This window comes from Numida meleagris, chromosome 3, assembly GCF_002078875.1.
Source record: "Numida meleagris isolate 19003 breed g44 Domestic line chromosome 3, NumMel1.0, whole genome shotgun sequence".
Lineage (NCBI taxonomy): Eukaryota > Metazoa > Chordata > Aves > Galliformes > Numididae > Numida > Numida meleagris.
Window position 1 is genome coordinate 56,110,073 of NC_034411.1, and position 14,755 is coordinate 56,124,827.

The following is a 14,755-nucleotide window of genomic DNA, read 5'->3' on the forward strand; positions in this document are numbered from 1 at the left end:
TCTTTGAAACATCTTGTGTTGCGCAGCAGAGAGGGGAAATACAGAGGCTAGTAACTAAAACAGCAAACCGAAGTAAAGCACTGTTACTTCACTACAAGAAAACTTCTGTCACATATTCAGAGTGCATTACATAATTGGGTGACAAAGCCATGTAAGCGAAGTTCTTGCCAGTTTGGTCCAAAAGAGTCACATCTGGACAGAGGCAGAGCCCAATCAAATAGTACCATTATTAAATATAACTGCAGTTTTGCTTTCTGTCCACACTATGAGCATCCAAGCACTACATTAAAAGCACGGAGGAATAAAAGAAAGCTTCAAACTTGTAATTTAAAAAATTAAATGAATGTCTACTCAGAAGGGCAGGGTAGAAAGAAAAGGAGTTAAAAGTAAAGTCCTTCTCACACGACTATCTGCTTGAGAGTGGAGCAGAGACAAATTGGCAGCAGAAGAGGGAATCATTTTTCCCAGTGAGCGCTGCACTCCAGAGCTGGCTGGTAGCTCAGTTTGGAAGATATCAACCACGGTATCTCTGCCTTCAGACTCTGTTACGAATTAGATTACCAGATGAGATCTTTGGGTTATACAGTATACAATGACATATTTATGGCAGTGGGCATTGTTGATTATTATAAATGTAAATACAGGAGTACTCTCCATCATTCACTGAAGTTATGAAATAACCTGCCAGTACAAGAAGTTCAGTCTCACCTCTACAGATTTTTTTTTCCTGTGTGAAATACACATATTTATACCTGGCCAAAGAAAAAATACCTAATATTTGCGGATGGTGTCTTTTTTTGTGAAATAATCTGAGTCATACAAAACACACGTTTTAGCCTCCGTTCTCTCAAGTGGCAATGAATTCCAAAACTTTATTATGTGTTGCTAGAAAAATATTCACTTTATTAGTTTGAAATATATTTCAATTTCTCTCGGTACTCCCTAAATTGCAGCACTTGACTTACAGTCCCTTTCCTACTCATTATTGCATAAGCATTTCTGGACTCATCTGTCAACTCTATTTGCCTCAGTCCATAAAGAAGGGTTGGGTTTCTGAATGTCTTTATTAATTTCTATTTCCTGTATCTGAGTTCTGTAATTCTTCCAAGCTCACAGCAGGTTGAGCAAATAGAATTGAATACACAGGGCAGATTTCCCTCCCTCTGAGAGGCAGCACGGGAAGACTGGGAGAGTCTCAACACTGGACACAGGGTAATCTTAATGTAGCTTTTGTGTGAAGTCCCATTTTAGGGAACTACAACACAAATTTACTTCTCTTACATTTTTCTGAATAGTTAACAGAAACAAACAGCCCGTTTCAGGAAGTAACTCAGCAAAGAGACACTTCCACAGGGAAACTTGGCAGACCAAGTCCCAGTTTGCTGTTGCAGAGGCCAGATCTCTTTACCAGCTGACATGTAACTTGGGTGCCTCAACAGGGAGTTAGGTGGGATGAACCTGATTATGGTTCCCCAAAATCCATGCAAATTCTGATGCTTGAAGCAGCGCTGTGAACTCTCCTTTCATTATACCTAAACAGATGAACAGTTCTGTAGACTAACCAAAGATTTAAGAAGCCCAACACCGAAACCTTGAAGCTGACACTTCATTTTCAATAAAAGTTCATTTTCAATAAAGTTCAATAAAATCTAAACTTCTGGTTTCTATAATAAGATTTACTATGTAGACAAAAATGGAGTTATGACCACAGATTACTAAGTTAGTTTTGCAGGCTCAGAGGGAAACGTTTCAGAGTTGCTTACTGTTAGACGAACACAAGTAGGTCCTGGAGATGCACCAAGTTTAAGAATAAACTAAGAAAATCAGAGGAATTCTGGCAACATAAGTAGCCTGAAAAAGCTGTTATCTCAACAAAGTGCAGAAAATCATATATAAGCAAGAGATGATGGACTGTTTCAGAAGAACATGTGAATAAACAATTAAACGTTGAGATTTGAAAAACATTAACTATGTCTTTCATTTGACACTGTGTGACAAGATTATGTAGCTGTCAACTGCTCAAAACAAACCAAATGCCTTGTTTTTCTGAATCTTTATCAAGAACCTCATCAGCTTACTGGCATTGATAAAGATTGCAAAGACAAATTTTGTCTGGATGTTTAAGATGTACATGGTTTGAAAATTACCAAGTTACGAAGAGCTGATTCATGAGGTGACTTGTGATTCAGTGCATCTCCACCTTGAAGGAATTGGTCTGAAAGTCCACCAGGGTAATAGTGAAAGTTCTCCTGAAGAGGAAAGGAGGCCTAATATCATTCATGCACACTGTCTAAAGATGTGATGAATACGGCTTTCTACAAGATTGTCTTGCTACAGAAGGGCCACTTCCTTTAAAGAGGAACCTAAGCTGTTAAATGTACTAAAATGTTCCAAACTACTTGTGTCTATCATATGGAAAACTGACAGAGAAAAACATTTTAAGTGATACATTTTGTTTACTATTTAAATAATTTGGATTCACTTTGTCTTTCAAAACTTAGGTAATTTTACATTGACAACAAACCCTAGAATTATAATCATAGAATCACAAAATGGCCTGGGTTGAAGAGGACCTCAAAGATCATCGAGTTTCAACCCCCCTGGTGTGTCCAGGGTCACCAACCGCTAGTCCGGGCTGCCCAGAGCCACATCCAGCCTGGCTTTGAATGCCTCCAGGGACGGGACATCCACAACCTCCTTGTGCAACCCGTTTCAGCCCATCACCACCCTCTGAATGAAAAACATCCCCCTAATATGTAACGTAAGTCTCCCCTCTCTTAGTTTAAAACCATCTCCCCTTGTCCTGTCACTATCAACCCATGTAAACAGTTGTTCCTCCAAAAACTGAATGAATAGGATTATTTTAAACAGTGCTTTTGAGTCATTATCAAATGTATAAATGAGAAATTATATTCTAATCTCAGGTAAATAGAAAGAAAAACTTCTAAGTATAACTCATGATTAGAAAGTTAAACTACAGAATTATAACGTACTCTATAAGCCATTGTTTTACAATATACAATAGAGAAAATCTTGTCAATTGTTTTTCTCATTTAAATATTTTGATTTTACCTGCACGAGTTTTCCTAGACACTATTTCAGTTCTCTTACCAAAAGAAATCAAGTGTTTATAACTAACATAAAAAAAATTCAATTAAGAAAAGCAGTAATTTTTCACTTTTCCAAACCATAAATAACAAAGTAAGAGAAGCTGAGCTCTACCAGCTATAAAAATTTTTGAAGTTATTTGTACAAGTAGTATCAAATGTGTCCAAGCAGGAAGAAACCTAATTCTCAATAATGCTCAATTCAAACTCATTTTTTTCAGAGGTCAGCAATTAATTCAATTTGTTACATCTTAAAATACTTCTGTATATCTTTCCACACCTTAACGTGCCCAGCCAGTATTGAAAATCGGTCCCAGTGTGATGACTTGTTCACTTTGTAATCGTGATTCACAATTCTCTTGTATAATATATTCTTTAGACTTGCATTAAAGTATTTTTCTTATGTTTTCAAACTACTTAAGGTAGTTTTATTTCAACGAAAGAAATTCAATTCTGTTTTTCTGCACTTAGGTGGAGTTTTGATTTGTGGAGTGACCCAAATAATGAGTTCAAATTTTGATTTCTACAAAGGAATTAATATGATGTATTTATTTTTAACCAAATATAAGCTGAGATTCAGGAGCTGTCTTTGCCCCAAAAGAACTTTAAAAGTCACTTATTCCCTGAAATACTTGTTTCTCAGAAGACATGCAAGACAAGTCCACATTTAATGATTATACTGTCAGTAACAATGAAGGTTTCTAAAGAAAACACATTTTAAAACACTAATAAAAACAAAGATAAAGACCTTATGGTTGATGGTTGGTTTGAATCATGGTTGTAACTGGTGAATAAAATCACTTACACTTAAACCAGGAAGCTCTAGGAAGAAGAATGACTTGAATTAATTCTAAGAAATCTTGAAGAGCAACAAGACTGTTATTCTGCAAACCTGTTCTTTCATCACTGAAGTCAAGAGCAGATCTACCACGGATTTCATAGACCAGACTCAGCATTCTCTGAACAGTCTAAGACAAAATTCTCTTTTTAGTTTGATTTTTGGTCTCTTGAGTCTTGGGCCATCAAAATAGGACTGAAGTGAGTGAATCTAGAATTGTAATCAGGGAAATTTATATCCACATTCATTCACAAATTTTAAATTACATCATTGTATGTATTATCTCTGAATTTGAATTATTAAATACATTTTAGCTTGTAATGGTGTTGCTGATAAACTGAATGGTCAGGAGAAAGGCTGAACAGGAAATAAAACTAAGAGGAGCATACATTAATAAATTACTTGCTCCTATAGTAACTTATACCTTCTTCTGGCTCTTTGGTATGTAAATTAAATGACTGAAACCAATTTACATTCACATCAGAAAGTGAGTGGAAATCTAGATTGGCTGAACTTACAAATTCCAATTTCTTGGCAAGTTAGATATCTCACCTTAGATCTCCTTATCCATTTATACATTAGAAAATGTGGATAAACCAATTATAGGACAGACACAGACCCAATCAGATCAAAAACAGATCAATATGCAAGAGTGATAAGCCTAATGAAAACATGGTTTCAAATTGGATATTTTAAACTCAGTAGAAACCAGCTAGGTCTTTGGAGCACAGAAAACAGTATAAAGAGACAATCCAAATGCACAAGGCTTATGTGCACCTACAAATTGTGGGGAACAGACATTTCTAAGCAGTTAAGAACATGCTAAGTTAACGGCCTGGGGGCTGTTTTGACTTTGAGCCAATGCTATTAGTGATCTGCATAGTATTATGGCTGCCCTATTCAGAAGACTCCAGAATGTTCTAGAGAGCCATGCTCTTACAAGTAGATCATGTCCAACTGGACATGGTTTAATTTTGCAACTTAACAATGATATTAAACATCTGTCCAGATCTCAGTACGCACTTGCTGAAGGGATGGGGTGGCATGTTAAGTATATAAAGACTAGCCAGTATTACCCTTCAGTATGTCATCTGTTGAATGCATCTAGGAGAAGCTGGACAGAATATGAAAAGCATTAAAATAAATCCAAAGATCAGTGAAACCTTGCAAAAATTCTCATTCAAAGCTAGAAATGAGTTGGATCAGCAGACAACTTTGCAAATACACACACACCCTCAAAAACAGATTTCCTAACATCTGCCACAGCCCGATGCCAGAAGCAAGTTTTCTCTTTTCTGACTGGGTAGTAATACTTTTACTTGCAGCTGTTGAACAAAATCTTCTACATAGACTCTTGAATAATGAGTCCTTTGAACACATCTGTGTGTGTGTGTGTGTGCGTGTGTGTGTGTGTGTGTGTGTGTGTGTGTGTGTGAAATAGTGTCTCTTTTTGAATGTTTCCAGCCTGTGTTATAATACTCAGCTCGTTCCAAAGCCTACAGCAGTTACTTGGAAGACTCCTCTATGCATCAGTGCATTTTAGATCAGCTCCTGGAGAACACCACGAACTTTGAATTTGACTGCAGTGCAGAGATGTATGTAGGAACTTACCCAACACATATCAACAAACCTGGCTGCTAACAGTAGAACATTTTGCTTTGCACAGATTGTCCAGCATTTTAATAGAACACAGTGACAACATGGGCAGACTAGCCAGCACCATAGAAGTTACTGACAAGTACCCTTGTGGTAAGGCACAAGGTATTCTGCTTGGAGGCACATGCAGATCCCAAATGAATACGCTTTGTCCTAGAAGTGTGGGTCACACGTTCCCAGAATTAAAGCAGGGACACACAAGTGACTTTGGATAAAATCTGTTCACTCCAGTCAGGCTAATCAGGTCAGCACAGGTTACCTTGATACAGCAGAGTTCAGAAATAAAGCTGAGGGAAAACTCTGGAGTGAAGGTGTGGCACGGAGCCAGATCCTGTGAAACTTCTCAAGGAGACTCAGTTACAGAAGAATTGGAAACCACAAAGATTCATTGCTTGGAAGCGGGGAAGAAATGTAGATAAGATAGCAGGACATGCTTTGCTAGTATATCCTGTGATGTGCTTGGGAGATCACAGTATAGCACTATACTCAACAATCTCCTCAGGCATGATCCAATCTAATGTAATTTTTTCAACTGTCAAAAAACCATCTTCATTTTCTAACCAAATCTCAGGCAACAGGAAGCTTCTAAGCTGGTACACATATCAGGATATTCATTCATGTGAAAGGCAAAAAGGAAAGCACCAACATCTTTTGTTCTGGTATTAGTGCTAATTATGAGTTACTGCAGCAAATGGTGCTGGGCCATCTGCAAGTCTTTAAGAACGTATGAGATCTGTGCAAGATGACAAAAAGTGCAGTGAGATCAATATCCCACCTTTAGCAGATACTAATAGTAACCAGACAGGAAAAACATGTAATAACAGGGAAGTAACACAGTGATACTTACCCAAAATACTCTCTAATTCTCCAGCAATTGTTGGACTAATCAATGGACTCTAACCAAGGGAATTTGCCAGCTAATAGTGGAATCTCTAAACATTAAAGTAATTTTTTTAATGTTGCTTTTTTATTTCCATGATGCTGTCCAGATCCTTCTTCACCTTTCCATTTCTTGTTTCCAATTCTAATGAGCTCTCTTCTCATCAACCTCCTGAATGTCATTAGAAGAATGCTCCTGACTTTTGGAAATTCATGAAGAGATGATAAGCCAGATCTTCATCCCCTGAGATAATTCTAAAACAAGTATTTTTGTTCTTTACTACATTGCTTAATATTGCATAAAACAGGAATTGGTGGGGCAAGTGCCCTATTGGATCATAAGTTCATTTTGAATCATATACACCAAAGTAAACATTATATGTCGTATACATTGAGAAACTGGTAAAATCATGATACAACAAATTTCAATCTTCTGATTTAGTAAAAATACAGGAAGGAAATAAGTCAAGAATCTGGCATGCTTTAAGCTTTGGTGATTTTCCCTCATCATCTTTGTATTTCACTTTTAAGTAAGCCAAATATGTTTATTCCTGTAATTAAACTTTTACCAAAAAATCAGTGATTCATATGGTATACTGTAATTATTTATAACATGCCATTATCATGTATGATTCTTATAACTGTCCATACCGTAAGGTCCACAGAACAAATAATCCAGGCACCACTGTATCACACAAACAGTAACAAGCACTAAGAATCTACAGAAAGCTGAAAAGTGAAAACTGCCCTCTCCAAAATCCTCAGTACCTGTGAATAATTATGAGGCACATATAATTCCCATTACAAGTAATTTTCAGCTCTGCTAAAATCAATAGTAAGTCATTTCAATCTATGATTTCTAGATCTTTCTACTCTTACAACTGTTTGTTACAAGCAACATGATACCATTATAAGGTCCATATACTGTAACTGTACGGTTATATGTGCTTAGGAGGGAAGAAGAATCACTTCCTATTAAATAACTAGCAGCATAGAGATCTTGAATAAAAAAATCTCTTTCCTTTCTAGGAAACCCACAGTTAGCATTTACCTGTGCAGTTTCGTAGGAAGGAAAGCTCAAGGAAAAGTGGCACATGAATTCCCTACCACCTCCAGCCACCGCTACGAATAAAACCGTGAAATGCTTATGAGAGAAGTGCTGTATGCCACTGAAGAATATGATAACTGACAGAACCACACTGTTGAAACAGATGCCAAATTCCTATCAATTTCACCTGAGATAAAATCTTACTTAGAAGGTCTTTCGGTTTTTCATACCTTTTATTTCTGCCTCTGATGCCAGTGGTTTTCCTTCAGTACCAGTTGCTGTCATGTTCATTCACTATTACATCTAGACTGAGCTGGAAAGAGATGTTCTTCTGAAAAGGACCTTGAATCCAACCCGTAATGGCGGCAGAAGAATGAATTCCTTCAACTTACAGAGAGTTTTCACATCTGATGAGGCCCAAGCATGGGCTGTGCAATCAGGTGAGCAGTCTAATGGTAGCCTACAAAAATTGCACTTGTTCAAAAGCTTCTGAATGTGGAAGTTTGTTACTGATACTCTTCAGCATCAACAGTTCTTTTCTAGCTTTCGTCTTGTTCTTTCTAAAGTAGAATGATTTTTCAGCAATGAGGGGAAAGAAAATATTCATGGAATGCTGGAACTAAAACTAATGACTGCTCCTTCAAAACAAATACAGCTGGCAGGTAGAATGCATGGCCCAGGAGGCCAAAGAAATAATCGCTCTGTGAGCAAAGAGTAATCAGCCTCAGCCTTGTGAAGCTAGTTTGCATTTGGCAAGTGAGAGTACAGAGGTATTCTGCTTGCTGATGGAGATAAAGGCAGAAGGGTTCACTCCACATGTAAGATGATCATGAAAAGGCTCACAGTGTTTGTGGCTGGTGCTCAGAAGGATCATTTCTCCTGCGCCAGCCATACTTCCCCGATAAACTTATATTATGGCCAAGTCACAGAAGTCCTTATAAAAAGTACTCATAATACAAATACTAATGCAATTCACATGAAGATGGGCATTACAGCCGAACAAGAAAGATGCTGTATGTGTGTGAGCATATGCACGCATAAAAACATAGGTGTGATAGCAGAGATGAGCTGAAGAGTTGCACACATCAGGCACTGTCTGAATAAATTAAACCTAGAGCACTCATCTCTAAAATATACATTAAAAATTAACTCTACTGTTATTATACATGAAAACAAAAGTTAACTTCTGGAATAATGAAAATGACTGGTTATGTAATGACTGAATTAAATTAAATATTAAAACATCAACGGTTACTCCGAGTATAAGGATAAATATTCTATCTCTAAGTTGAAGCAGACAGCAAACTCAGCGCAACACAATAGCAATTGTGAGAGTGTTAAAAGAAACAAGGGAAGAAAGAAAAAAGCTTCTAACTACCACAGCTTCATGAAAAGCACTGCTGTTCTAAAGTAGGTCTTTTCTCAGAAAGGGAGCAGACACAGCTTCCATTTATTATTTATGGTACCTTGTGCCTATGTCAGCTCCTGATTAATAATTAAAATTAATTTCATTAAGGCAGATTTCATTACAGGATAATTTAATTAAATGATGAATTGGCTCCCAGATGTCACCACTTGTGCCATCTTTTAAAAGACAATGATGACACAGATTTACAAGGGTTTAGTCCTAACTTGAGAAGCTGTATTTCTTAACTGATTTCAACCAATTTTTCACAAGCAAGGCACACAGACTGAAATATAATTCAGATAAGGTAATACAGGCACCTGTTGTATATGGCATGAGGAAGGATGAGGTCAGCTTCAAATATGGTAAAAAAAATCACTAAATGCTGTACTTGTGAGGACCTTATGTATCAGTATTTTTAGAAGCTGCTCTGTATCATAAAGCAGGTGAGATAGCCACAAAAAATATTTCATATAGATTTACAGAAAATTACTTTGAATTTCCAAAGTCAGTGTCTAGAGATTTAAAAGAAGCAGTGACAGATGAACAGAAAAAATGTCCCTGGTAGCCGGAGAAGATGAACCTGGCTGTACTGTATTTCCTGTTCCCCTTTCCATAATGCTACGCAAGTTTCTCTTTCTAGTTAACCAAAAAAAGCCCACACCAACCAAACAAATAAAACAAAACCAACAAAACTGGGTTACCAGTGAAAGCTTCTAAGAATGAAAGTGAGAAGTCGACAGTGGTATATCAACTATGAGTTAATGAGCACTATTAGAACAAGGCCAGAAAGAGTGAACTAATGTGGGTGTTTCTTAAGGCAGAGAATAAACAAAACAAAGAGCAGAGAGGGAGCCAAGTAGGGATATGAAGTACTGTGACACAAAGGTTCAGAACAATGATAAAGCATTTTCTTGTTTTCTCCAGTATTTCTCCATTATGCTGTATCTCATAGTGGCTGCCTGTGTTCCACAAAACCGCACCAAATTTTTTAAAAGATCTCAGTGTAAGGAAAAAATGAAAAAAGTATTAAGCTGAATTATAAGAGTGTACCATGTCAATGTGTGCATTTGTAGGCTAATGGTGCTATTTTGAGGCAGCTATATTTGCCTGCTTTTGAACTGCTGCATATTACTGCTTTCCCAAAACATAGTTTAATGTAACAAAAGCACAACATATGTTGAAGTTCATGATCAACAAACAACACCAGAATACATCAGGCTGAGAGAAGAATGCATAGCCAAAGTCTCCACTCTGTTTACACCAAAGACTGCTCCCAAAGATGCAAGTTCTCCTTCAGCATGGAAAAGTTCTGCACGGATCGCAGAATCACAGAATATCCTGAGTTGGAAGGGACCTTAAATTTAAGCTTAAACCCTAACTTGCTTTGTGGGCTCCACATATGCTATGTGGATTTTTAAGAAGGCAGTGCCAAAGGAGTTTGTAATATTCTGCCCTGTGGGAAATGCTGAACAGGTGAAACAGGCTTGGTTGTTAAGCTGCTGTTTACCAGCTAGATCAGTGATCCAGCACTCTCTCTGTGTGTCTTAGATTCTCAACTAGGAGCCACCAATCCAGCTGACAAGACTTTTTTGTTTTATGATTGGGAGGGTATTCTGCAATATCACAGTGAATAGATGGCCTACAATAGATATATCCACATCTAAGTCCTCAGTGTGCCTGACATACAGCAAGAAATTTAACATAGAGTATGCTCAATTCCTGCATCTTAGAGGAATGCAAAAAAAACTAAACCAAAGACAGGCACACATACAGACATATACCTCATTCATCACCCACCAAATGTTTTAGATCTATACACCTTGTGAAGTTGTACTAGAGTTTACTGGAAGAAACTTAGGGCTGAGGACAATATGAAAAAATTAGAAAGGTATCAAGAGTGACCCTAGTACATGTCAGCATCTAAAATTGCACTCAAAACCCCACTCATTAGCAGTGTCATAGCTCTGTGTTATAGCTCTGCCTCTGCACAAAGCCAGAAGTGTCTCATATTGAAAGACTGACAGCTCTTCTTTCACTTTTTTTTTTTTAAACCACCATTATCCATTTTTGAAGCTATAACAATTTGGAAGCTATCAATCATAGTTATTTTTTTCTTATGTTTAGCTATGGAGAACACCAAAGACACCAACATATGACCATGCACAATGCTGACTGTCATTATTATGCTGAAATAGTTGCCTGGAGGACAGAGAGTCTTCCTAGATCTAGGGTTGACCACCATACTTAAGGTGGACATCCACATTCTCCTTATAGACAGAGGCACAAAAGCAGGTGTCTTTAGGATCAATCTTTCTCACTGAAAAGCAATGTCTAAAACAAGTCAGACTAAAAACTCCAACCTGACTCTAAAGAGAGGGGCAAAGTAACCATCTAAGACACCAACAACTTCACTGTAGACATCTAAAATTAGGTAAGACAAACCTGTTTTCTATGACAACAGTACTTACTTCCTAAGCAACAAAAGCATCAGATTTTCCTCTCCTTCTAGCAATGATTTGACTTTAAGAGTTCAATTTTATCTTTTGTATTCAGTCCCCATTATATGACAACTAGGCTTAAATACGTAGGTCATATCAAAAGCGAGACATTACTTTCAGAGCAGCCCTCATAATACAGGTATTTGGAAACATTACTACTCTATTAAATAAAAGGTGTACTTTGCCCTATGGATCCTTCCATTTCTCATTTCTTCTTTAACTCTATTTTCTGTTGATTTCTGTCTGCATTTAAGATATATTGCCTGCAAAGTATGTATTTTTGAAAATAAAAATAAACTTTTAACTGCCAAATTTCAAGAACTTCTCATTTTGGACATATATTGTGTTTTTGTTAGTGGAAAACTGCACTTAAAATAATACAATACCAGACATTAGCTGCGACAAAGGGTTGACAGCCACTTCTGTAAGCATCATGGAATGGTGCATCTCTGGTATTTCTGCAAACAGCAATGACTGTTTTGCTCAATCCAACAACTGAAGAAAATACATAACTATTCCTGGAAAAAACAGGAAGTGACAACATTACTGTGCAATTTGGGAAACTATACATATAAATACATACATACATGCGTATATATGTATATACAAAAACATCCATGTTTTCCTGTACATCTGTTCTAACACTCTTTAGCATCTGCAAAATTAATGTCAATCCTTTAAAACAATATAACTAGTCTCCCCCAAAAAAACAAACAACACATTTGAAATGTGAAATAATAAAAAACTTGTCTATTTTTGTCAGTTCTAAAGTTCCACTGTACATTGTAACAACTTCTCTACCTAAAATGATATTTTTATTATTCTGAAGCACCGGTTTCATTTATGGTATTTAATTCCTTTAATGGCTCATAATCAAATGAAGGTATTTTGCAATGAGATTAGAACAGCTATCATTTAGACATGGGCCACATACGCTAAAAGGGATGATTAAGCTGTTACTCTATTTCCATGCATATAAACTATGGAATCATAAAATTCTCAGCAGCACTGGTTATACACACAAGATGGTTACGCACAGGAAGAAACTTAAGTCCCTTTCCAAACATCTGACCCCTTCTCTCCACCAGAGTGGAAGGAAGGTGGGAAGGGAGCAACAAAAAGCCACCTCCTTCAACAGCTGCTTTGCTCTGCTTACAAATCTGTGTGGATTATCTGAAGATTTACAGTCAGAGAGCAAACTATTCTATATCCTTTAAAAAGGGATGTGGGCTGTTTGGGTAAAAACACACCATGGCATGCTGTAATTCAAAGTTTGAATATTCTATAGAAGCTATGTTCTTTCATTGCTTTTCTATCTTGATCTGTGATTTCTGATGAAACTACATGCCTCAAATAACATTCTGAAAACTAAAATGTTACCTTACTGCTGTTAGAAAAAAATTCTGAAAGCCATGCCCCTCCACTTAAAATCCATCCTCAGAATAGCTATGATCTTTATAAGCAATCATCTTTTGAGCAGTATAATCTGTACCTCATTATAAAAATTCAAATTTATCTGCTAAAAAACTTCCTACAATAATTGACAAAAGCCCAGGTATTATCTTATTTTCTGGAACTCCACAGCTGTATTCCTCTTAAAAATTTGCAGTGCTGAGTAGGGAAGAACGTCTTAACTGTTCTTCTGGTTTCAATATTTTATTGATAACTTTATTAGTAGTTTTACAGAAAGAACATAACACTATTTCCTGGGGTTTCCCTCACTTTTTATCTGGTGGTTACAGCTATGCTTTTCACTTCTCTTAATGGGCAGGGCTCAGCATCATCAGCCTATCAACTAGCAAGAATGCCATTTGTGTACTCCCACTTTGTACCACGGCATGGTTGCAGGCATGCCCAGTTCTTTCATAAGGGAAACTTTCCCTACAAAATATAATTCCAAGAGGGAAGAAAAAAGAAAAGAAGAAAAAAAAAAGATGCTCTTGCTTAACACCAAACCTAGACAGAAAATACATTACTGAGTGATTGAAAATAAAGATGATAGGAAAATATAAAACGTACAGCTAAATGATTTGCTACATCTTATTATTGCTTTTAACATAATTTACTAGTGATGAAATGCTATTCTTTCTTCTCCTTCTCAAAGAAGTTTTCACAAAGTTCTTATGAACCCTGCAAACTACAGAACTGGCTTAACTCAGGCAAAGCAGGGAAAAGACATAGCAGTGTGCACTATAGGCAGATGCTTAGTTAACACCAAGCTTTACACTAAGCTGAGAAGAAACACCAAGGCATTATCGTGGGATTTTATAAATCATAAATCTGTGAAGCTACCTTAAACGCAATGGAATGTGTTTAACTGTCCTACAGATAGGGGAAAATGCATTAATCCTATTGGTTTGAGCCTGCTTATAACAGTGTTATTTGCCTATCATATCTAGTACTGCTAGTGTTTTAAGAGAGACACAATTACAAAGCTAGTCAATGCTAATATTATTCTAGATCAAAATAGATGCACATCATTGGTGTAACTGTGCATCAGAAATTATACTCTAGTCTCTAAAGTTGACATGGGCTCAATTTACTTTCTCCTATACATACCTCCTTCACCCTTGATTCTATCCATACTTGTTTTTCTAATGGAAAAGCCTCACTTCTACAATGAAACCAGTATAGCTGACAATATGCAGAAAACACGCAAAGACACAAGGAGAGCTACAGAATCCACAGCAACCCTGAAATTATTGCTGTCTCTTGCATAGAAAACACCTTATGTTAATGATGGGGAAAAAAAAAAAAAAAAAAAGGAAACAATGCCACATGTTAGTGGTTAGATGCCATGCCTGAAATGTCACGCCTGAGTGGTTCCTTGGACCAGTCAGAAGTCCTTAGCATTGCCTGATGCTTGCTACTTCCTGTTGCTTTACCAGAATACATTTGTTACTAATTCCCTGCCCTTGTCCCCATTAGGGCAAGGGAATAATGCTCACCAGTGATATCAACCAACACTGTTACAGAAATGAGATATACAATGGTTTTCCACCCATGAACTAGAAATGACAGAGATGGAAGGGGAAGAGTAAAAAGCATTTTCATCTGTACATTTGCCCTGCGCTCTCAAACCTTCATCTATTTAGAGAAGCTTTTTTTTTTCTGCTAAGGACATTGATTATCATAGAATCATAGAATGCCTTGAGTTGGAAGGGACCTCAAAGATCATCTAGTTCCAACCTCTCACTATAATTAGTAATAACTGGTCTCCTGGAACTAACTTCATTTCAAACTGCATACAGTTATGGGAACCCCACACAAAACAGACTGGCTTCCTAGTGATCTAGCGTTGAATGACTTTCTTGAAGTTTA

General features: G+C 36.9%; 1 protein-coding gene across 12 annotated transcripts in view; it reads right to left on the minus strand.

The window, feature by feature from the left end:
• Positions 1-14,755, minus strand: part of EYA4 (EYA transcriptional coactivator and phosphatase 4) — a 159,036-nt gene that overhangs the window by 101,577 nt on the left and 42,704 nt on the right. The window contains exon 1 of one of the 12 annotated variants that reach the window (XM_021392496.1): positions 11,821-11,946. The exons of the other annotated variants lie outside the window; for them this stretch is intronic. The gene's annotated coding sequence lies outside the window, so the exon portion shown is untranslated. Of the gene's footprint in view, positions 1-11,820; positions 11,947-14,755 lie in introns of those variants that run through there. 12 annotated transcript variants of the gene reach the window in all.